Here is a 25,795-nt window from a genome sequence, read left to right on the forward strand (position 1 = left end):
CCGCTGTTTCAGACTACATGCTGACATGGAGTAAACATCTTTACACTTACACTGACCTTGCTGATCTCAGTAGTTTGAATGGGAAAAAAGCACAGAGAACATTTGATAAATTGAAAATTAGGCTTTGGAATAGAGTCAGCATGACATGAAAATTCATCTATTTTCAAAATGCTGTTGATCTTTCTAATTTAGTCATCCATATTTTTAACTTTTCTTGACCTTATTTTTCACTTTTTTTTAATATAATAATTTTTCTGTGCAAAAAAGTAGGAATTGGGAAATATGCTTTTGAAATTGCAAGGAAACAAGTCGGAATTTTCAGATATAAATTCAAAATTGTGTGGAAAGAAGTTGGAATTTTGAGATATAAATTCAAAATTGTGTGGAAAGAAGTTGGAATTTTGAGATATAAATTCACAACTGCAAGGAAAATTGTGAGATATAAAATTGCAGTTTTGAGAAAAAAGTCAGAATTGTGAGATATATAATTGCAATTGTGAGACAAAATTCAGGACCATGAGATACTGTACTCACAATAGTGAGAACTACCTTTTTTATATTATAATAGAATGACTTTTTTATTTATTTTTATTTTTTCTCATGGCGTAGACTGACTTCCATAGTTCAGTTACAAGAACTTGAGCTATGAAATGTAATGTACCATGTTATAAAGCTAAATTGGTTGTATAGAAACTTACTAAAACAGAAACTTTCCTATAACCTAACCCTGTGTTAGGTTAATAATGATAACTGTGGCATCATTGGGCAAGGCCCCTCATGATATTAAGCTTGCTTATGAAGATAATGACACTGCATTAGTTGAATCCCAGTCACTAATCTCTTCATGCACATGGGGCCAGACTGGGACAAAAGTTTTAATGGGTCGCTTGTAATCAAACCCATTAGCTTCTCCCTTATTCATTGGGTTTCCTGATTGACACCTAATGTTAATTTATTCCATATATAACGATCCCTTAATGCGGGTTTCTAGGCTCTTTAGAATGCTTATATTCAATTCTCATCAGACATCTGCAGACACGGTCTTTAGCCGAATTAATCTAATTAAAGAATCCATTCCTCAGCCTCTTATAGTTTCCATACAGTACTGTGACTGAGAAAAGGGCTAGTTTCAAGGATGGCAACATTCAAGCTTCAAAAATAACGCAACAGTCAACAGCTATGAGATTATGCGAAGAACAGATTATTATACAGATAATTTTTCTCTTAAATCTTCTGCATTTCAGGATTTTCTCTTGAGACAACAACCAATATGTACAAAATTCTCACATTTGACAAGATAACAAAAAAATTGTCATCAAAACTATATGTACTGTATATGTATGTACTTTTTAATATGAACCATTTTAATTTGTCTTTTAAACGACAGAAATGGTAAATTATCTATCTATTAGGTAAAATATCTTTAAAAATGACTTGCAACTCCATTAAGATGCCAAATACATTAAACAACTCCTTTTGATTCAGAAAATTTTCTCTGAGACAGATTTTTATGATTCATTCTGATGCAGAAAATTATGATCCAGCTTTTCTCAAAAAATTAGCAAGCATCACTTTCTTGCGTATTCCAGTTTTTTTTATTTTATTTTTTATTATCAAATAAGGAAAGCAGATTTGTATGAGAGCAAATGACATGAGCTTTTTCATGCACATTTATTTTTACATTAAAATTGACATGCACTGATATGTATTATGTATATCATAACTGGTTACCTTTGTTCTACGACTAGTTTAATTGAAAAGATCCTGTGGTTTAATTATTATTATTATTAATAATAATTGTATTAATTTATTTTGTGTGTGTTTATGCATGTTCCATGAGTCTTTTAATTTCCACAAGCTAATAAAACCTGTGTGCATAATATTCATAAAACGTTTTAATTAGAGTGGCTTGTCAAACCAGAGACATTATTCGGAAGTAAAATGTAAAAAACGTCTCCTGTTACAATGGGGACGTCTGATTTCCACTTCAGAATGACTGAAGTCTGAGTGGTCACTCACTGTTTGGAAGCAGGCACCGATCCTCTAATCTACACGGCACAGACTTTCAGACTTGTCTTGATCTTTAAACAAGCCCAAAGTGATGTCCCTTTGTAGCGGAGCCATGTTCCACCGGCTCTGGCTGAACAGGGCGTCTCTTCGCAGGGTGTGAAATGTCTGGACGCTTCCTCTATCCTTGTCATAACTGGTGTGTCCTGATCCCCTCAGGCGCTGTCAGGCGTGCTGCACCGAGTGGAGGAGCTCAGTGAAGACTGGCGCTCTCTGAGAAGCATATCCAGCCAAGAGACCATCTGTCATAGCGAATAACAGCGTGACAGCACAAACACAGTCCTACCTCACTAAAACCCTGACTAGTAAAAATGGGAACTGATGCATACGAGAGCTTGGAATTGAAAGAACTGATCATAGTGCAAAGGATTGAATGAATAAAACAAACAATCATTGATACAAGATTATTACTATAATGCTATCTTTGAAATACCAAGTAATTAGGTGGTAAGTTGTATTATTTGATATCTAGCTGATCCGGACTGCTAATTTATCATTTTTAGATTGTTGAACAGCTTGATTTACTAGCAAAAAGTTAACATTTGGCTAGTCAGTATGTTTTAGTTAGCCAACACTGGTAGATGACGTAACTACACAAGTGTTGACGAGCAAAAATGACAAACTGCTAAGTATTTGCTAAGTATTTACTTCGAAGTAAATACTTAAATGGCTTTAAACAACTTGACTGAAATTATTATTATTAAATATTATTTTCCATGTTTGGTCATCTTGTTGTGTGTTTGTAATTTTACTTTAAACTATAGCTGAAATAAAATATGCTTATGGGTTTTTTATATATATGTCATTTCTTTTTAATTGCTGGTAATGTTTATTTTATTTCAAGTAATGATCATGTTAATTCAAATATTAAGTAATTTTGTTTAAAATTAAAATTGTTTGTTATATATATATATATATATATAAACATATTTATACATTTTAGTTTCTTTTTTATGTCAGTAAAAACTATTTTTAAGTTAAAATAAATAGAGATGAGAAAAGTTGCCTTGACACCTATCTAAATTAGTGCACTGCCCTCTCTGTTAATAAGCGACTATCTGTACACACATCAAGAAAACTCCCAAATTCCCAGAACCGCAATCTTTCCTGCGTGACGTCATGGCCACAGCCGAAAACAGCCGCATGATACTAATACTATTTATTTCAAAGACAGATTGCGTTTACAAGATTGACAGGTATAGTGGTAACTTCTGTGCGTTGCCAAAGACAGCACATCATCTCCAGTGCGTGCATAAGACCGATGGCGTTCTCAGAGTGGCGTCTGTCTCTCAAGCTACTGGATCAGCCTTCTCTTCCCAAATCCGTGCTGTAGTTCCCCGACACTGATGAGCCTGGAGATGTTCCTCCCGGAGAGTGTCGGGTCTCCACTCTCAAGCAGCTGGTCTCAGCTTAGATCCAAGATGCCATACCAGATCCTGAGCTCATAGGTAACATATAATGATGACAGTATGGGATAAATACTGTCACATTTCAGATTATTACAGTATTGATAAACTGATTAGAGCCTTTAAACATGAATCATTTTATGATTTTTTTTATTAGTGCTTATTAGTTATTATATTTATTTGGTGACTATCTTTTTAATTTCAATATCTATTGATTAGACTGTAGTACTTATTTATTTTTGTACTAATAGTTCATAATCAAAGTTAGTATTCCGTTGTTATATCAATATACTGTATACTTGGATTTCCTTGGGATTCTGTGGTTCAGATATTATACTCGATATTGCATTATACTAGTTTGTGTTCTAATATACACTCGCCTAAAGGATTATTGGGAACACCTGTTAAATTTCTCATTAATGCAATTATCTAACCAACCAATCACATGGCAGTTGCTTCAATGCATTCAGGGGTGTGATCCTGGTAAAGACAATGTCCTGAACTCCAAACTGAATGTCAGAATTGGAAAGAAAGGTGATTTAAGCAATCTTAAGCGTGGCATGGTTGTTGGTGCCAGATGGTCCGGTCTGAGTATTTCACAATCTGCTCAGTTACTGGGATTTTCACACACAACCATTTCTAGGGTTTACAAAGAATGGTGTGAAAAGGGAAAAACATCCAGTATGGGGCGTTCCTGTGGGCGAAAATGCCTTGTTGATGCTAGAGGTCAGAGGAGAATGGGCCGACTGATTCAAGCTGATAGAAGAGCAACTTTGACTGAAATAACCACTCGTTACAACAGAGGTATGCAGCAAAGCATTTGTGAAGCCACAAAACGCACAACCTTGAGGCGGATGGGCTACAACAGCAGAAGACCCCACCGGGTACCACTCATCTTCACTACAAATAGGAAAAAGAGGCTACAATTTGTATGAGCTCACCAAAATTGGACAGTTGAAGACTGGAAAATGTTACCTAACTTGCCTGGTCTGATGAATCTCGATTTCCGTTGAGACATTCAGATGGTAGAGTCAGAATTTGGTGTAAACAGAATGAGAGCATGGATCCATCAGGCTGGTGGTGGTGGTGTAATGGTGTGGGGGATGTTTTCTTGGCACACTTTAGGTCCCTTAGTGCCAATTGGGCATCGTTTATATGCTACGGCCTACCTGAGCATTGTTTCTGACCATCTCCATCCCTTCATGACCACCATGTCCTGATGGCTACTTCCAGCAGGATAATGCACCATGTCACAAAGCTCGAATCATTTCAAATTGGTTTCTTGAACATGACAATGAGTTCACTTTATTCAAATGGCCTCCACAGTCACCAGATCTCAACCCAATAGAGCATATTTGGGATGTGGTGGAACGGGAGCTTCGTGCCCTGGATGTGCATCCCACAAATCTCCATCTACTGCAAGATGCTATGAATGAAGTTTGAGATCGTGGTGGTCATGTTCGGGTTGTGATTTGTGCAGGCCTACTACACCAAATTTATTTTTATGAATACGGTCCATTTCGACGTGTTTATATCCAAACAAACAATATTCATAGATTCTCTGCCAACCCCGCTGCTTCTGTGTCTTGCAGTTTTTTATTATTATTATTTTTTTAAAGGTTAGATAAACGTAGTACGATTTGATTTGCCGTCTCGCTTGCAATATTAATTGCGTGTCATCAGAAAAGAACAACAACAAAAAAAACTGGATTTTCTGCTGTTTATACTACTTATACTAGTATTTATGATACTTATTGCAAATAGTGGCAATATCTGCACCTCAATATTGTAGTACATTATAAAACAGTATGAAGTAAATTTTTATTTTAACTCAAAATATTAAATGGATGCCACCTTATTGACGTGACATGACATACAGCCAAGTAAGGTGACCCATACACAGAATTATTGCTCTTCATTTAACCCATCCAAAGTGCACACACACAGAGCAGTGGGCAGTCATTTATGCTGCGGCAGTTGGGGGTTCGGTGCCTTGCTCAAGGGCACCTCAGTCGTGGTATTGAAGGCGGGAAAGAGCGCTATACATTCCTTACCCCCAACTACAATTCCTGCCAGCCTGAGACTCGAACTCACAACCATTGGACTACAAGTAAAAATCTCAACAAATAAAGCCCTCCTACACCTACCCTAACCGATGGTTTATTGTCAACTTTTTGATTATTTCTTTCATTTTCATTGAAAATAAATGCATTTCTGATGTAATTTGAAAAGGGAGAAAAAAGTTCGCCATTAGGCAGATTCAAACCCGGGTCGATCACATCAAAAAGAACATGACAGAGGTTTTACCATCTTCACCACTGAGGCTGACAAAATTTGGTTGTCTTTTGTTTAATAGCTGATTCACACAATGGTGGGCGGAGCTAGTGTAAGTATAATTCAAATGTAAGCTGAAAGACTTTTTTTGAGTGACAGACACATAGAAGGTGCTGGAACACTGGGAAGTCCCCATGGCCCCTCCCCTGTCTATGCTACTGGTTACAATGCATTACATCCTTTCATAAATAATTGTTACCAAATTTCAAATGCATCAAATTTCTAGGAATAACCCCTTGAGGAATCTTGACAAGTTTGCAAACGGTTTTCCCATTATCTTCATGCATTACAGAATTAGTGTACTGTGGCAGAAAGTTAAAGGATGACTTGACTCTGGAGTCCTATGGGATTCAGTCGGGATCCACTGTGCACATCCTGAGAAAGTCCCGGCCAGAACCTGAGATCCATCCCGGTGAGTCGTGTTTACGTTCTGCAGTGGAACACAAAAAGAGACATCAGGCAGAATGTTCATGCTGCTCTTTTTTCCATACAAATGAAATGATGTACAGATGGACACTGGCAAGCTCCAAAAAGACAAAAATGCACCCTGAATACAGTCCATTATTTCTTCCTCAATGTTCTTCTATAGAGCCAGTGGACAAGGTTGCAGCTATGAGGGAGTTTCGTGTCTTGCAGGCAGCTCTTCACACCAGCAATGCATACAGAGACTCAGTAGACTTAGACCAGCATACAGATTCACTGCTGGATCCCTGGGAACATGTTCAAGTAGCTGTTTACTCATTCCAGGTGTTCAAGATGCTGAACAATGAGGAATCCCTCGACCAGATCATCGTGGCGATACCTGGGCTGAGCAGCGATCCTGTGGCTCTAGGTATGTTTACAGGCAGAAGTGATATGTGATGTGTGTGAGGCGTTTTGAAAACTTCAACTTTATTGTCTACACTTTTAGGGGTTCTTCAAGACAGAGACCTCTTCATGCAATTCACAGACCCAAACATGCTTGACACGTAAGTGAGCATCATTACATACAACAAGAAATAGCTGCTTTTCCTTCATGAGCTGCTCCAGCTCATCCATAAATAAATAAATGAATGAATAAACAAACAAACAAATAATAATGATTATTATTATTAGTAGTATTAATAATAAAACAACAACAAAAACAAAAATAATAAATAATGTGTTATATAAAAACAAAGCAAAACAACATTCATAAATCAGTCATTTTTATTATTAATGAACTAATAATAGTAATATAATAATAATAATAATAATAATTAGCAATTGTTATAATAATTATTATATTAGTTTTTTCTTATTAGTAATTTTAATAATAATAGATGTTAATATTACTATTATTAAGAAAAACACCATCAATAGTCATAAACCAGTCATGTTATTGTTTATTTATGAATCAATATTAATATATATAGCAATTAATAAACATAATTAACAATCATCATCATCATGTTATATGTAAAATAATAATAGTAAAATAATAATAATAATAATAATAATAATAATAATAATAATAATAATAAAGCAATAATGTTATTATTAACTGGTAATTATGTAATAACAGTAATTTATCAACTAATATAAATAATAAATAAATACATTTTGTAATTTAATAATACAAATAAGTATAAAATAATAATATATAACAGTAAAATAATAATAATAAATACATGAATGTTTTTATTATTAATTAATCAGTAATATTATTTAATTATACTTAATATTACAACTACTACTACCACTACTGCTACTACTTCTAATAATAGTGATGCTTTTATGTTAATGTTTTAATGTTATTATTATTAATCGATGTTGAAATAATACTATTACTAATACAATAAATTATTTTAATCATTTATATTTAGGTAGAATTTATATTTGTCTAATTTAAGATTTAAAGGTGACACAGAATGCAAAAATCACTTTTATAAGGTGCTTGAGCACAGTTGTGTGGCCGCAGTGTGTGAAAACAACCAGCCTATAATGGTAAAAATTCACCCACTCATTGTTTTATAATTCCAAAAAATCAGCAACAGTCTCTCCACACGAGCAGTTCCAGGTTTCTCACGTTTATGACATCATAGTCGGTGTAAGTCCCATCCATTTGTGACGCTCTCTGCCCTGTTAGCATATACACAGCCCTGAGTGAAAAGCAGCGGTCCGCCATTACTGTTCTCTTGCTGTAGTTGCTGGAGATACAATGTCAGCACCAAAAAGCCATTAAAGGTGTCATGTGTTGGGATGAACCTATGGATAAAGGAGTCTCCATAGACCGCTGAGGACACGGTGGTTAAATTTCATTTTCGAAGGAAATGTCCAGAAAAAATAAAATAAAAAATGGAATAGTCCTATACGTTTGTGCTAACATTTCATACCGTACTCGAATGCCTAACAAACAAGGGTCATTTGCTTCTGAAAGAGGGATAGATACCAACGCTTCGTGCGCAAACATCCAGACTCCAGACAAAGTAAGCATCATGTATCATATTTCGTTTTCCAAAAGAGCTTCTTGTCTCACTGTAAGGCTAATGTTGCTAAAGCTACCATTGTCTCTGCCTGTTTTCACTAATGCTGCCTTCACGTGCTACCAGAATGATGGCGAGTAGGAATGTGGTAGTTAAAAATTGCGTTTGGAAGCAATGTGAGGTCAGTAACACGGTCACCAACAGTTAAATCGTAACATCTGTGGTATGTCTGCGAGCATGTGCTCTTGAAGCTCCACACTCGTCTGAGAAGTGAGGTGGGAGCATCAGCTCATTTTCAAAGGGGACAAGCACAAAATACAGCGCGTTTTGGCTCATACCCAAAAGTGGCAATTCCAACAAGCTATAAAAGATAATCTGTGGGGTATTTTGAGATAAAACTTCACATACACTCTCTAGGGACATCAGAGAATAATTTAAAATATGGTATCAAATCTATGGCACCTTTAATCATGAGCAGTCACGTTTGTCTGGTACTGTATGTCTTCATAATAATTAATCATCATTTTTAAAACGATGTGTTGTGAACACAATATTGTTTTGACTTCCATTGAATCCGAGGTTTAATTGCCTCCGAATGTGACATTTGAATCACGTGGTGCACTTTGGATTAAAGCAAATGATACCCTGAGCTTAACTGTCTCACCAGATTGGCCAATTCCCACCCGGCGCTGGTAAATGCCATCATCCTGGTGCTGCATTCGGTGGCTGGCAGCGTGCCGCCCCAACAGAGCGCCAGCTCCTCTAGAAATGTGTCTTCTAGCTCTTATAGTGACATGCCAGGTGGGTGTCCATTAAAACACAATTTAAGTGAAAAATTGCAAACCATTTACATAATGTGATGGGTTATTTTGGAGATCCATAGTAGTTTTCATGCATAACTTTTATTATTTTTTTCCAGGAGGTTTCCTCTTTGAAGGCATGTCTGATGATGAGGAGGACTTCCAGTCGGTTTGTGATGATTTACTGTTCTTCATTAGGAATAGTGCATTAACAGTATTGGATCCTAAGCCAGTTTATCATCTGTAGGGGAATCGCGGTGGGCCGTCCACTATTGCTAGTGGTTTGGGTGGCATGAGGCCAGCTTCGCTCGGCTATAACGGCGCTGTGGGCCCCAGACCCATCACTCAAAGTGAGCTGGCCACCGCTCTGGCCCTCGCCAGCACCCCTGAGAGCAGCGCTGCTACACCAACTACAGGAAACCAGGTAGAGGACACTTCAGCAGAGTACACTGCATATGACTGTCCACCCAGAGTATCAATGTACAAGATATATATATATAAGTATATAAGTATATATATCTATATCAATATCTATATATAGATTATCAATGTTTGTACTTTATCAAATTTAAAAGACTATGTTTCATGGTTGTAAAAACTATTTATAGATGGTAAATGTTTGGTGTAAAATAATTGTATTTATGTTTTTGAAGTCTCTTCTGCTCGCCAAGGCTGCATTCATTGGATCAAAAAATAGAGTAAAAACAGTAATATTGTGAAATATTATGACAAATTTACAATAAGTGTTTTCTGTTTGAATATATTTTAAAATGACATTTATTCCTGTGATCAAAGCTGAATTTTCAGCATCATTCCTCCAGTCTTCAGTGTCACACGATCCTTCATCGAAATTATTCTAATATGCTGATTTGCTGCTCAAGAAATATGTATTATTATAAATGCTGAAAATAGTTATGCTGTTTTAGATTTTTGTGAATATCATGATTAATCCTCCCCATATCTTTTTTAGCATTATAAATGTCTTTACTGTCACTTTTTTATAAATTTCATGCATCTTTATATTATATATATAATAAATAAAAGTATTAATTTCCTTTATCTTTCTGACCCCAAAATTAAGTTACATTTTAAAACCATGAATTTAAAAATACTTCCTGTACATGTAATATTTAGCAGAGGTATACTAGTTCTAAATTCAGAACTAGTTAACAGATAATAATTAATTAATAATAATAATTGTTATCAGCTGGAATTTAAACATCAGTTAAATTGTAATATTCTTTTCGATTTGCATACACTAATTTAAAAAACAAATATCTTTGTGACAGGCTCCCTCTTCAGGAGTGTCCCCAGTCCCTGCAGGCACTCCTATAACCAACGACCTGTTTAACCAGGCACTGCAGCAGGCCCTGCAGGTGTCCAGCATGTACAACCTGCATGTGAGTAACCACCCGAAAAACAGAATCATCTTTATAGTTTCCGTCATCAGCCCTTCAAACATCTCAAATAGAGATGTCGCAGAAAATGTGTGCATTCTTCCTATGACAGGTAGCACAGCTTGATTTGCATGCATCCTGTTCCTTTTTATATGCAGCGCAGTCTGATCACAATATAATTTTCTTTGTTAAAGTGGCATTACTGATTCTGGAGTGACTCTGTTTGATAATGTGTCGAATCAGTGGCAGTCGCAGCTCCAGCAGCTGCGGGACATGGGCATCCGTGATGAGGAGCTCATCCTGAGAGCCCTGCAGGCCACTGGCGGAGACATCCAAGTGGCCCTGGAGCTCATATTCGCCGGAGGCGCACCATGAATCACTTCTCTGAAGTAAAGCGTTATTGTGATGTTACAACCAAGGCATTTGATTTACCACTACACATTCAATACTTGAACTACCTATTTGAGTTATTTTTAAATGCATATTTGTCTTTTATTTTTTTTAGATATGTACACTAAATGCAGTGCTATCAGATGTTTAGGGCCCACTTATATAAATATATTACTTCTGCTGTGTTAATATACAATGTTCAGCTCTGTATAGTAAAATGTTCAGACAATCATTGTTTAGTTTCATTTTGTCATGGATATAAAATCTTTTATAAAAACCATACATTTTGTTGCTCTGTAGTTGTGGTCAAGGATTAAACTTTGCATGAAGTGGAAGATCCCCCTCTCTGTTTTCCAAATGCATCTTAATGATTCATCTACGATTGTTATATTTAATTTATTTTGACCTCCTGATTTTTAATTAAAATGTCACACTCTAGCTTGATCTTCCAGTGAAACAATAGACTTTGATACGGTGAAGGTGACAGCATTTCAAATGGAAATTAGTGCATAAATCAACTTCAGCAAAATAAATATCCAAACTAAATTTTAACTAAAATGTATACTTTCTATATTCTTGGAAGCAAGCATTGATAGTTTGCATTTACTACAAGATTTGATTGCAGTTTATTTGCTTTGTGTATAAACAATAGTAGGCTAAATAATTAATTGGTAAACAACAAACTATCTATATGTGCCTTTTATCATCAGTATCAATAACCTGTTATGTTTTTATGGGGTTGTTTATTCATGAACTTCAGGTCCAAATGATATAGGACACTCTATAGGACAATGACCAGGTCAAACATCTTATAAAAGCCTTTGCCACAATTTGTCATTTAGACCTTTTCAGTGTCCATTTTTGTGATATAACATGGCCTTATTACTTTCTGTTCATCCTTCAAGTTTCTTTAGTTGATGAAAAAGTAGAAGTGAAACACTTGCCTGCTTATTCTAAATTTGCTCTTCATGCACTGGACTAAATCCACAATTAAAGGACTAAATAACTACAGGCCTGTGGCTCTAACGTCTGTGATCATGAAGTCATTTGAAAAACTGGCAATGGGCCACCTGCAGGACATTACTGGACCCTTCCTGGATTCTCTTCAGTTTGCCTACAGAGCAAACAGGTCTGTGGACGATACAGTCAACATGGGAGTGCATTACATTCTGCAACATCTAGACATACCAGCGACCTGTTTGTGGACTTCAGCTCGGCCTTTAACACAATCATCCCAAACCTCCTCCTGTCCAAACTAACTCTCTGTGCCCACCTCCGTCTGTCAGCAGATCAACAGCTTCCTGACAGACAGGCAGCAGCTAGTAAGGCTGGGAAAACTCACATCCAGCACCTTTATGATCAGCACTGGAGCTCCTCAGGGCTGTGATCTCTCCCCGCTGCTCTTCTCCCTCTACACCAACGATTGCACATCTAAAGACCCCTCTGTCAAGCTCCTGAAGTTTGCAGATGACACCACACTCATTGGCCTCATTCAGGACAGTGACGAGTCTGCTTACAGACAGGAGGTTAAAGAGCAGGCTGTCTTTTTTTTTTTTTTTTTACTGTTTTTGTCCTGTTGCTGTCATTCTGTTACACTGCAGAAGTTTCTGTCATGAAAATTCTTTGTATGTGTAAACATACCTGTCAATGAAGCTCATTCTGATTCTTTTGAGTCACTCTGAAGTTGGAAATGACTGGGAAGCGTTTGGCTAAAAAAGGTTAAAAAAAAAAAAAATTCTATATAATAAAATGATTAATATTTCCCCACAATTTGATTCACACATTAGAGAGGGGAAAAATGTATATACCAGTGTTGAGTACTCGAGACTCTGACTCGGTCTTGAGACCGTATTTTAATGGCCTTGGTCTTGTCATAGGCTTGTGTGCATTTTGACTCGGTATTGACTTGGACTTGAACATATTAGGAATCAGACTTATTCCAGAGTCCACTTGAGTCCCAGTCAAAATATTTCATGATAATTACTGTATGTTAATATTTGATATATGATTGACATGTTCAATGATTGGTGATTTTCTTGTGTCGTGAGATGTTAGCGTAATGTGAGGCAGCCGCAGCAGGACTCAGGTCAGGATGTCTCATGAACTTCACACATTACATTTTTAAAACGTCTGTAACATCATCTATTATTCAGTTTGCATATAAAAGGCAAAAAGAGTTTGTGTGCAGTAAGACTCTTAAAAAAGAAACATTCCTTGACGTGGCCTTTTTACCCTTAACTGATATTTTTTAAACCTATATCAAGTTAAGTAAAATACAGTGTACATGCCATGTTATATTTTATATACTGTTTGAATATGGCACCAATTTTATTGTTTCCACCAAACATTTGACATACTCTTGAAGATTTCTTTAGGTCTTGTCTTGGACCCAATCTCTCTGGTCTCAGTCTTGACTCGGACTCAACCCTCTCTGGTCTCGGTCTTGACTCGACTCTACCCTCTCTGGTCTCGGTCTTGACTCTGACTCAACCCTCTCTGGTCTCGGTCTTGACTCGGACTCAACCCTCTTTGGTCTCGGTCTTGACTCGGACTCAACCCTCTCTGGTCTTGGTCTTGACTCTGACTCAACCCTCTCTGGTCTCGGTCTTGACTCGGACTCAACCCTCTCTGGTCTTGGTCTTGACTCTGACTCAACCCTCTCTGGTCTCGGTCTTGACTCTGACTCAACCCTCTCTGGTCTCGGTCTTGACTCGGACTCAACCCTCTCTGGTCTCGGTCTTGACTCGGACTCAACCCTCTCTGGTCTCGGTCTTGACTCGGACTCAACCCTCTCTGGTCTCGGTCTTGACTAGACTCAACCCTCTCTGGTCTCGGTCTTGACTCAAACTCAACCCTCTCTGGTCTCGGTCTTGACTCGGTCTCAACCCTCTCTGGTCTCGGTCTTGACTCAAACCCAACCCTCTCTGGTCTCGGTCTTGACTCAGGTCTTGACTCGAACTCAACCATCTCTGGTCTCGGTCTTGACTAGACTCAACCCTCTCTGGTCTCGGTCTTGACTTGACTCTACCCTCTCTGGTCTCGGTCTTGACTTGACTCTACCCTCTCTGGTCTCGGTCTTGACTCAAACTCAACCCTCTCTGGTCTCGGTCTTGACTCGAAATCAACCCTCTCTGGTCTCGGTCTTGACTCGGACTCAACCCTCTCTGGTCTCGGTCTTGACTAGACTCAACCCTCTCTGGTCTCGGTCTTGACTCAAACTCAACCCTCTCTGGTCTCGGTCTTGATTTGAAATCAACCCTCTCTGGTCTCGGTCTTGACTCTGACTCAACCCTCTCTGGTCTCGGTCTTGACTCGAACTCAACTCTCTCTGGTCTCGGTCTTGACTTGACTCTACCCTCTCTGGTCTCGGTCTTGACTCGGACTCAACCCTCTCTGGTCTCGGTCTTGACTCGAACTCAACTCTCTCTGGTCTCGGTCTTGACTCGAACTCAACCCTCTCTGGTCTCGGTCTTGACTCGGACTCAACCCTCTCTGGTCTCGGTCTTGACTCGAACTCAACTCTCTCTGGTCTCGGTCTTGATTCGGACTCAACCCTCTCTGGTCTCGGTCTTGACTTGACTCTACCCTCTCTGGTCTCGGTCTTGACTCGAACTCAACCCTCTCTGGTCTCGGTCTTGACTCGGACTCAACCCTCTCTGGTCTCGGTCTTGACTCGGACCCAATCTCTCTGGTCTCGGTCTTGACTCGGACTCAACCCTCTCTGGTCTCGGTCTTGACTCTGACTCAACCCTCTCTGGTCTCGGTCTTGACTCGGACTCAACCCTCTCTGGTCTCGGTCTTGACTCGAACTCAACCCTCTCTGGTCTCGGTCTTGACTCGGACTCAACCCTCTCTGGTCTCGGTCTTGACTCGGACCCAATCCTCTCTGAACTCAATCTTGACTCAAACTCGAATGAGCTGGTCTCGACTACAACACTGGTACATTCATCATGTACAGTACCTTGAAAGTATTTACAGCACAACACATATATGCATTCACATTTCTACAAAAACACCCCACAGTTCGTCCTGACAGAGTGGCAGTGATGGGGATGTCATTCGGTGTAACGCTGGGTTTGACAGCATACTCAGAAACTGTAGAAGTAAATATGTCATACGTTCTCATTTGCATCAGTACAGTGGAGATTTGATGCAGATTCAGTGATGCAATGTCTTTTTCTGCTCTTTGATGGCAACTTCCCAGCCCAGCTGTGTGGTTTGTGTCAGTGGGAATCACATCTTTGGCTAATGTCTGCTGCACTGCAAGAGTGAGAAAAACTGTTTTCCCATAAAAGGCATGATTAAAACACACTACATTATACAGCACAAACTATATACTAATAATGTACGTCATTCTGTCAATACCAAGGATGAAAACATGAGAATAATTTGGCGGGATCTGTTGCTGCCTATATCAAATGACCTTTCCAAAAAATGTTATGAAAATGAAATATATGTGTAATTGGTGCATACAATTCAGCTTTGCACTATAAAGAGACATGTGCTTGGAATTCATACAGTAGGTTTTGTTTTTACCAGATGGGTGAAATCAAATGCTCTGTATTATTAGTTGCTTCAGAGTCTGCAGCGGATGTGAGTAGATCGTTTTAATACATTAAAATGTTCATCTTCAGCACTTTAATTTAATCTCAGGCCAGAGATTTAGCCAATCTCATTTCCTGCTCGGCAGATGAAGATGTTGATTGAGAGGGTATCTTGGAACGGGTCACTTTATTGAGCCTCCCGACAGCCCTCACGTCCGATTCAGTGATTTTTTTTTTATGTCAAAAAATTGCAGGCATGTTCTTGACCCTAAATGAGAAATAATTTCACAAATTCAAGAAAAACATCCTAGGCTGACCCGTATTTCCCACTATTAATATAAAGGCTAGACTAAGATTTATCTATAATTTTATTTTTATTTTCCCCACCAATATGCTTTTAAATGGTAAGTGAGATGTCATATACATAGACGGATAGATGAATGTGCTGTTGTTGGCATGTGTGCTGTATTTCAGGAAGTTGAAATGACTCTGTATTTGGATTGTAGTGGAGAGACGGTTCCTCACAGTCGAGTTCTGGCAGAAGCTCTGGCTTTTCTTGAGGAGCATCTCTATGACAACAACAGAGAAGTTACACGCTTCAATACTGTATTTATAATAGCAAGACTAATTTATCTTTATTGTGACCTTTTACAATAATACTGAATAGATTAATAGTATTAATTATAATTATTAAGTATTAATTGTTAAATTATTATAATGAATACATTATTAATGAATATTTATATATTTATTAGTAATTAAAATATAATATATTGGGCAATGACGATAATATAATTATATTTTATGATTATTATATTAATAATGAATTAATAAAAACAAAAATTTTACTTTTTAATTGTATATATATATATATATATATTTCTTAAGGTGATGCAAGCCTTGGGATGTTAGAGAAAAAGATCTTCTAATCATGAAATTAAAGTACAATTTATTAATCAAAATCAATTTATCTTCAGATTGAAAGAACTTATTGAATAATTATTATTTACAAAGAGCATTGATGTATAAAATTAAAGTATGATGCTTGCCAATCACTAGCCTACCCATCAGTTTCTGAGCTTAATTATGTTGTCGCTCATGAGCATTCCAGTAATTAAAGACGTGTTGAGTAATTTAGTGGTTCACTGGCCCTAAATCCCACTTATGCACAGATGCCAATGGTCCTTTCCAGCCAGAAAGTGTGCTGTCTATCAGGGATGTCAGTGAAATGTTTATGTGTTTCTATTTATTTCATTTTTGTCTAGCTTCAATTGATAAGTTCTGTGTTTACTTCTTTTGATACCAAAAAACTGTCACAAACTCCCGCTGCGACGGGGATCAAAGACTGATGTGTGATGCTGATGCCAGCTCCAGACAGCCTGCCAGAGCATCTTACATGAGCAAATCCGGAGCCACCGCATTAGCCATTTCACTACGTGTAGCCATTGATGTTGACGCCAAACAGTGATGATAACATTTGTCTCGTTTGTCAATGTGCAGAATGAGGCTGAAATCAGAAGTGACACATCTCATAATGACTGATGTGCTTTTGTACTGTTCTTCCAGAAAATATCTGAGATTCCACAAAGGAAAACATTCACATATTAACTGAACAGAAAACAACAACAACATCAATAGTTTTCATTCATATTGCATTAGATTTCCACACATTTTAAATGTTATACATTTATACAGAATTACAATATTTGTATATAACAGTTTTACATTTATGCATAAGATGTTATATTTCATAACTTTCATAAATGTTACTGTTTAAATTTCATTCAGTGACTTATGTAGTCAAGATTTTATGGTTTATACAGAAATTGGATTTAAAAAATAAATATACCTAGAGAAAATCACCTGTGTAAAAAAAGTGTGACAACTAGCCCCAGTCTTTTAACAGAAACATTGTAGAACATAAATTTTAACAGAAACTGTACTTGTTAAAATTCAATCATTCAATAAAATTCAAATCAGACCAAGGCTGCATTGTCCTCTAAATTGCTAGTTTTACTTGATCTTAGTGCTGCATTCGACACCCTAGCTCATGACACACTCTACAAAACTATACAGGTATTCAAGGGCAGGTTCTAAGATGGTTTAGATCCTATCTGTCCGGTCGCTACAACTTTGTTTATTTAAATGGGGAGTCATCTCATTTATTACCAGTAAAATATGGAGTGCAACAAGGATCTGTCCTAGGTCCTTTGCTATTTTAAATTTACATGTTGCCCCTTGGTAATATTATTAGAAAATATGGGATTAGTTTCCACTTTTATGCTAATGATGCTCAACTATATAATTCAATGAGACCAGTTGAAACTTCTAAATTATCTATGCTAACAGAGTGTAGATATTACTTATTGGACCAAAAAACAGTACACATAATCTCGTAGATTGCTTAGACAGTTTGCAACTAGACGGATGTACTGTTACTTCCTCTACAGTCAAAAATCTGGGTGTTATATTAGACAGCAACCTGTCTTTTGAAAATCATATTTCCCATGTTACAAAAACTGCATTCTTTCATCTTAGAAACATTGCCTAGCTATGAAATATGTTATCTGTTTCTGATGCAGAAAAAGCTAGTTCATGCATTCATGACCACGAGACTGGACTATTGTAACACAATCTAGGTGGTTGTCCTGCTTCTTCAATAAACACGCTACAGGTAGTCCAAAATACAGTGGCTAGAGTCCTTACCAGGTCAAGAAAATATGATCATATTACCCCAATTATTACTTACTTATAAGGCCCTTAATGATTCAGCTCCTGCGTACCATCTTCTACCACGCTACAACCCATCACGCTCCCTAAGGTCACAAAACGCTGGACTTTTGGTAGTACCTAGGATTGCAAAGTCTACTAAAGGAGGTAGAGCTTTTTCAAATTTGGCTCCCAAACACTGGAATAGCCTTCCTGATAATGTTCGGGGTGCAGACAAACTTTCTCTGTTTAAATCTAGATTAAAACCACATCTCTTTTGCCAAGCAATCAAATAATGCATCTCATAATCTTGAACATGAAGAAGACATATACTGAAGGTGAAGGTGATGTGACATTGAGCCAAGTAGCGCCACAAACAAATAGAAGACCTGACGGATTCAGTTTTTAAGTTAGACTGCAAATATTCTGAAAGCCCCTCCCCAGAATTATTTAAAGAACAGATAGCTTTACAGTATAAGCTTATTCTTCTATCTACCAACCAGGATGAATACTTTTTATTGGTGACCCGGAGCACTTACTATGAGTATGGTGAAAAACCTAGTCGATTGCTGGCTCACCAGCTGAAACATCAGGCTGCTTCACGGCTCATACCCCAAGTGAGAGATCAGGATCAAAATATAGTCACCAACCCAAAGGAAATCAATAATACTTTTGCTACATTTTACTCTACACTTTACACTTCTGAATTCCCATCAGATGTTACGAATATGAACAGTTTCTTAGATAATTTAGAATTACCTACTATTGAGCCTGGAGACAGGGAAGAGTTAGACCAACCTCTTACACAGTTAGAGATCACTGCAGCCATCGGAGACATGCGAACTGGGAAATCTCCAGGACCTGACAGTTATCCCCCCGAATATTTAACTTGCACCTATTATGCTAAAAGTATTTAACGAATCATTGGGAAACAGTAACTTGCCCCCAACCCTCACACAAGCTAAGATTAAACTACTCCGTCCTCAAAAAGGATAAGGACCCTACCAGCTGTGGCTCTTACCGTCCTATTTCCCTCCTAAATGTTGATATAACATTTTTTAAAATTAAGGCATGGGACTGAGGAACATCTTGTCTCTCTGTATGCAGGCGATGTCTTGATCTATATAAGCAATCTAAGAAGGGTTCGATAGTTTTGATAATATATGCCAGAAATATGATTTTTCACACAATAACTTTTTTAGATATCTCCAAATACGCCACTGTGTTAAAGCACTGTTCCTTTCCTTCCTGGTCCTCCCTATTGAGGCAGCATGGGAGGAAATTACCCTCCTCTGTCCGAAAAAAGGACTGATATAACGGTTATATTCTTAACTAATGTCTCTTGAAAATCATGACCTTTCAGAAATTAAGAACGGTTGGGAAGGCGAGTTGATGGTTGAGTTGTCAGACAGACACTGAGAGGATGCAATACAAATGATTAGCTCATCCTCATCCTGTGAACGCTTGGGGCTCATTCAGTTTAAAGTAGTGCATAGGGCTCATTTCAGTATGGCCAGGTCAGCAGATATATATCCAGGAACGGTTCCCTCTCTCCAGCTGATTTAACACACACTTTTTGGTTGTGCCCCCGTCTAAATCAATACTGCTCATCTGTTTTTCAAACTTTATCCAAAGTCATAAAAATTCAAATTAAGCCCTGTCTGCTGATTGCAATATTTGGTACCGTATTCCAAATGAGAGCTTAACTTTAACCCAGGACTTCTTGCCTGTTGTAGAATATTATTAGTTTGGACTACTCCACCAGCAGTGGCCGAATGGTTAAGGGATGTTTTATTTTTTCTTAAACTAGAAAAAGTTAAATTCAAGTTAAAAGGGTCAGTCCAGAAGTTGTACTTAAAATGGCATCCCTTTGGGACATATTTTGAGAATCTACCTTCATGGAGTATGAACTGAGTAGCCTGATCAACAATTGTGAAAATGTAAGTTTAAAGCCTTGCTAACCAACTGCTTTTGAGATGTGGGTATGCAGGTCTGTGCTTGTTTTTTAGTGTTTTTTTGTGCTCATTTTATTAAAACCATTGATGTCTGTGTTGTTCATTGCAGAACTCAAACCACTTATACATCAATTATGCTAATTATTGTTTAAGATAAAATCCTCCAATAAAGAGATTGAAAAAAAAAAAAAACATCTTGTACTGCAGTTATATCTGATCAAATGTGCAGTATTATTGACATCCCATGGTAATTCGAGGATTTACACAAGCTCCAGTCTGGATCCAGAACACCTGAGAGGAGATGATGTCACCCCCTTAGAGGACCTCAGATGATGCTAAACCTAAAACAACAAACAGAACTAACACATTTTGCTATAAGTTTGATTGCATCATATAATAATTGCTGTTAATAATGTTCATAGTCTGTATAGTCTTTAATTGATTTTTCTGTACATTTCTGCAATATGTACACTAAAAAGCTACTACTAAATATTATAGAAACATTAATGAAACATTATTGTACAGTAAAAAGTGCTATTAAAATAAATTTGAATTGACAAAATAAATAAATTTTATATTTTGTACTGTGTCAAATATAACATTTTTAATATGACAAAATAAGTTTGTAGTACATGAAGTATATCATGTAAAATGTAATATATTTAAATATAATTATTTTATAACATTTTAATCATATAAGGCAGATGGAAAAACTAATCGATAATTTATAATTTCATTCGGGAATGATCTTTTGTATTATATTAATTATAACATTTTAAAATAAAATGCATTTTGATAATTAATATGATAAATATTATATAACATTATTGTAATTATATAAAGCAGTCAGTAAACATTTAATAAATAGTTTTATTTATTATACAAAGAAGTTATTTTAGTATTAGGTCCTTTTAAAATTTTTACATTTTTTAATAATTTTACATATAAATATTTTGTATTTGATCCAATATAAAATTAATTTAATACATAACATTTTAATAATTTGATAAATATTATAGAATATTTTTAATCAATCCAGGCGGCAAACGTGATAAATAATTTTACAAAGAAGTTATGTTTAAAAACATTGACTCCTATTACATTTAAAAAACATTTTAATAATTACTATGATAAACATTATATAATTAATTTAATAATATATAGCAGACAGTGAGTATTGTTCACTAAGAACAATATACAGTATACAGTATATCCTTTTACAATATTGAGCATATTATAGATTGTTTTTCCCGTGTTTGTTTACAATTAAAACACTGATCAGATATTTGTCTGTTTTGTCATATCAGTGACAAATAAACCTAAGCTTTGAGTCAGAGACACTATTTTTCCTCAACGCAAGATTAGACACGTCTTCATTCCCTGGTTTTGATTTGCTATGTAAGTGTGAGCTGGTTAATCTAAAGTGCCTTTGCATTAAGAAAGGATGAGAGAATCACGTTGCATAAAAATGTCTCAAACCTTTTAACTTATTCCGAACACCATCGCCAAATAATTGCAAGACAGTTAACCACAACAAAACGGTTGTCTAAAGACTAATATACTCACAGCAAGTCGGATATGTAATCTGATTAATGATGTGTGATTATTTGCATTTTCACCTTATGAAGAGCTGGTCTATATTTCCTTAAATGAATAGCACTGATAAAACGAATTGAACAGGTCCAGTGCATTTATTCAGTACTTTAACACGTGTCAGACTTGGCGAAGATTTGCTGCAAAGATTTTGATTGATACATTTGCATTTTGTCTGGGTCTGTAAATGTCTACAGATGCCAAAAACAGCCTCGAGGGGAGGACAAGTGTGTTGGCTTGGTTGGTATGCGGTTTCTACCCACAGCTGTTGACTCTGTGATCATAAAATCTGACTTTGAAAAGTAAAAATTTATTTCTGTGAGTTGTAGGCCAGATGCGCTGTGTTTATCAGTATCTTCATCACAGCCAGTGGCATTCATTTCATCCGGGCAATAATTTGTAGCAATAAAGAAGGTGATGTTTGATATATTCTTGTCCTAAAACTAGTTTAAGCCCTAAAGAAATGAGTAGTGATTTTAATAAAGGTAAATATTGGAAAGTGGAAAATTAGGTATTTCTACAAAGGCATCTGGAGCAAAAAACATTTGCAACAATCCACACAAATATATGTCAGTATAAAATGTAAGACGATGCTCATGTTTCATTAAAATAGAAAGTATTTGTTTTGTGTGTTTCATTAAGAAGTGACAATGTTTATATTTGGGATAACCTGTCCTATTCAAATAAAATTAGTAATCTTATATTGAATTTGAACACAATTTCATTGATTTTTATGAAGTAAAAAAAGTCCTTGAGGCAAGGGCCTTTTTTGACATATTTCTCTAATTTATTTTGTTTCGAATTCCTCCTCTTCCATTCATTCATTCATCCTTTCTCTCTCCATGTGCACCCGTTTGTCCTATAGGTCCAGCTATGCTGATCAGATTTGAGACATCAGCGTTCCTGCTCTTCTGCGAGTCTTTGACATCGCTGCAAGCTGACAGTGAAATTACCATAAATTCCCTTGTCATTTAAGGCGTAACATTCGTCATACATTTTTTTTGGCATAGAAAAAGTACATTGAAGGTGCAAAACAGGAAATTTGGGAGTGGCATATGGCAAAGCTCCTCCCAGTTTTAAACAGCCAGTAGGCTTTAGTTTCCTGATTTCCTGCTTCTGTTGCTCATCATGTTAATTGAGGGGGAGGGGCATTCTCAGTCTAGAAATTGGAGCCTGATTTTTTAGTACAGGATGAGTCATCAATATGCAGCTAACTTTACTTCTTGAAGTAAAAACCCGATATAACTAAACTTTTGTGATTTGTAGTAATAGCAACCCCACCTTCAGGATGAATGTGAGGGGGGTTCATGTTATCCTAACCTCAGTGAGCTCATGGTGGGCTGCGCCGCCCAGCTCAATGCTTCTTCAACCTGTGGACTCTACAGAACACAAAACGATTGCATCCTGGGATACCTAGAGGTGAGTTGTCAAAAGTGCAACACTTCAAGAGGTCCAAATGTAATTAATGCGGTTACAAATAAATGTCTTCAGAGTATTAAACCAGAAATGCGGGAGATTCAAAGAGTTGCTCCTGGAACATTGCATGCTGGGCTTGCAGGAAAGACTTGTATCTGGATTTTGCTGCTACATATCACTTTGAAACTCAGAGAAACATATATAAAAAAAATAAAAAATAACACAAATTCAAGTCTTTAAATTCCTTAGGGGTTCAAGTCCTTGAACCTTCAAGCATATACATTTCCCTCAGGACTCCGAGTACAGTTTTCTCAGACATATTTGCATAACATCTTCCCAATCCAAACTACCTAGAACTCAGTTCCATCCCAAAGTCGTCTCTTTTCAGCACTCACACTGAGATTAAAAAGAGACCGCATGCTTTTTTTCCCTTTTTTAGTGTGGATTGACAGCACTCTGGCCGACCCTTTGGGTAATACATACTACAGACAAGTTGTGATGTGCTTTCCTGAGCTGTTGTCATTAACTCCTTTCTGTCACAAGACTAATTTATGCCTGTTTCCATATTCCCCTTTTCTCCCGCCTCATATCCCAGTCCCTGTCTATACAAGTGATAAAGCTGGTATGTGGCGTTCAGCAATCATTTTGTATATTTACACTACTTTTCTTGATCTGAAGAGCCCACCACAATAATATATGGTATATATTCTGCTTTACTTTAGAAAGTCCTTATGAATGTTTGCCAGGAAACACTAATTACATAGAATAATACATTACTGCAGGAGCTTCTGCGACTCACTCACTGTATGAAGTTTTTAAAAGAATAATTCACTCAGGAAATTCTGTCTTTTTTTGCTCATTTTCTCATGTTGTTCCAAACCCATAGTAGCTTTCTTCCATCGAACACAAAAGGTGATTTTTTTTTTTTTTTTTTTTTTTGAAGAATAATCCTGGTGGGTCTTTTCAATACTCAATATTATTAATGAATGAAGACTGTGGCTGTCAAGCTCCAAAGTTAACCCAATAAAAGCAGTCTATAAGACTGTGCACTATAACCCAAGTCTTCTGAAACCATTCACTGGTTTTGTGTATAGAACAGACTGAAATATAAATCCTTATTCAATTAAAATCTTGCCATCCACCTTTACTGTCCTTTGTGAGTTCATGAGAGAAGTAGTCGTGTTCAATCTGTCAAGGAATCATTGTTTTCAATTAGAAATTTTACAATGAATCAGTTTATCTTGATCAAAAACTGATCTGGGGTTAATTACCCAGAAACATTGCTAACCAACTATGGTTGCAGTTCCCATTGCTACCAATGTTTGGTATTTCACAAAACCATAGTTCAAACAAACATATGGAACTATTTTAGTTTGTCAAGAAAATAAAAACACCTGTGATTGAATCAAATATCTCAAAATCAAAAGAAAAGAGAAAAGAGAAACCTATCGAAGTAGTCCTCAGATGTCATGCTTGTTATTTACAGCCATAATCTGACATTAATTTGATCTCAAAATGCTTATTAGCAAAAGGTATTACTGCATCACCTGCCTTGCATCATTAATGATCTTATATTGTTGAACCAACATGCTTCGAAAGAAAGATGTTTCTCTTGAAACAGTCAAAATCAGCGAGTTAATTTCTCCAATAATGCTTTGCAGTGTGGTAGTTAAGTAGCTGGAATCAATGTTTCAGTTTAGTCATGATGTTGACGTTCAAGGCACATTCAATGCTTTCCATATGACTTATTTAAATACTTGAATATACTGATATTTTATTTGATAATTTAATTTATAACAAATGGTCTTAAACAGAGTTTACGGCCTGCTGGCATGTTGGTCAAGATGTCAAAAGACTTTGGGACAACATGGAAGGTTTTCCGTTACTTTGTGGAGGACCTTGCCAACTCATTCCCCAGTGTCTCAGAAGGGCCAGCAGACAGTATCGATGACTTTATCTGTGATAGTTGCTACTCTGGGACAGAGCCATCCACAGATGGAGAGGTATAGTCAGAGCAATCCTGAATTAATCCAACCTCTTCAATTACTTGTTAACATACATTTCAGGTTCATTCTTACTGTGCTTTTTATCGAGGTAGTGTTAAAGGTAGTGATCCATACAACCCTACTCTACAAGGTTCACGTCTCGTTTGAAGATGTTTTGTTTGTTGTTTTAGAAAAAATACTAATAAAAATGTAAAGCCAGGATGGTGCTTAAAGGCATGTCCAACAATTGAAAGGCCTCGATTTATAAACAATGAGCTCATAGTGGGCTAGACACTTCATTGTTAAGAAAATGTACAATATTCAAACTTGTCATAACATAGTACACTAGTTTCATTAGCCTTCAGGACCCAAATCATAACTAATGCACCACTGATATTTACATTTCAGCTGATATTGATAAGACAGTAATTACTTATGTTATGTCCAATACCGCTAAATTGAAATATCTAATATCGGCCGATAACCGATATACTACCCATATATCCTTAAACTACACAAGTAATACTTCCTATGGTCCCCAGAGCTGATCACCCTGACGAACCTGCTAGTAAACATTACCCATTTGATCACCCTGCTCTAGACAGCATTGAGATTAAATGGAGATTAATGGAGACATTACATTTCTCCTGAGTCCAGATAGTGTCATATAAGTATCTTCTTTACACTTTCAGAAGATATCTTAATGTCTCCTACTGTGCTCATATTACCAAGGTAATGAAAAGTCTCCAGTTAGT

The 25,795-nt window shown here is 36.7% G+C and overlaps 1 pseudogene; it reads left to right on the forward strand.

Annotated features, from left to right (window-relative positions):
• Positions 1-3,328: 3,328 nt before the first annotated feature.
• LOC113066463 (ubiquitin-like protein 7) lies at positions 3,329-10,823 on the forward strand (annotated as a pseudogene).
• Positions 10,824-25,795: the final 14,972 nt, after the last annotated feature.

Source organism: Carassius auratus, chromosome 50 (genome assembly GCF_003368295.1).
Source record: "Carassius auratus strain Wakin chromosome 50, ASM336829v1, whole genome shotgun sequence".
NCBI classification, from domain to species: Eukaryota; Metazoa; Chordata; class Actinopteri; order Cypriniformes; family Cyprinidae; genus Carassius; species Carassius auratus.